Here is a 462-nt window from a genome sequence, read left to right on the forward strand (position 1 = left end):
AGAAATCTAGAGATTAAAGAACTTGAAGACACGGTTGTTTTGTTTGTCTGTCCGTTTTTTAAATTACTTTTCTAAGAGGCATGAAGCAGCAGGCTCTTTCACCTGCTCTAAGGATTTCTTTGTCAGTGTATGTACTCCAAACATTTTAACAGCTTTTGTGTAACTTCACCTTTAATAAACTGGCCAACAACTCAATACACAGAGAATTCATCTGGTCAACTGACCACAGACCTTTACTATTTTCCTTAACAAAAAAAAAATCTCAAGGAAAGAAAAAATAAAGTACTGGCTTTGACATGATTGAAATCATACTGTTTACCAATGCAAAAATAATTAGCATGCTCAAGAGCTTTTGGTCACTTAGTATGAGAAAAGACTGTGAATGAAAGTATTTTCATTGAAAGGATTTTTATTATCACCTTTTGGCATTCGGGAAAGTGGTGGGTCACAGCACTCCATGTG

At 35.1% G+C, this 462-nt stretch overlaps 1 protein-coding gene across 1 annotated transcript in view; it reads right to left on the reverse strand.

The window, feature by feature from the left end:
- The window catches only part of KAT6B (lysine acetyltransferase 6B), a 46,242-nt gene that overhangs the window by 45,547 nt on the left and 233 nt on the right, over positions 1 to 462 (reverse strand). The gene's annotated exons all lie outside the window — the stretch shown is intronic.

The sequence above is a fragment of the Egretta garzetta genome, unplaced genomic scaffold (assembly GCF_000687185.1).
Source record: "Egretta garzetta isolate BGI_Z169 unplaced genomic scaffold, ASM68718v1 scaffold56, whole genome shotgun sequence".
In the NCBI taxonomy this organism is placed as follows: domain Eukaryota; kingdom Metazoa; phylum Chordata; class Aves; order Pelecaniformes; family Ardeidae; genus Egretta; species Egretta garzetta.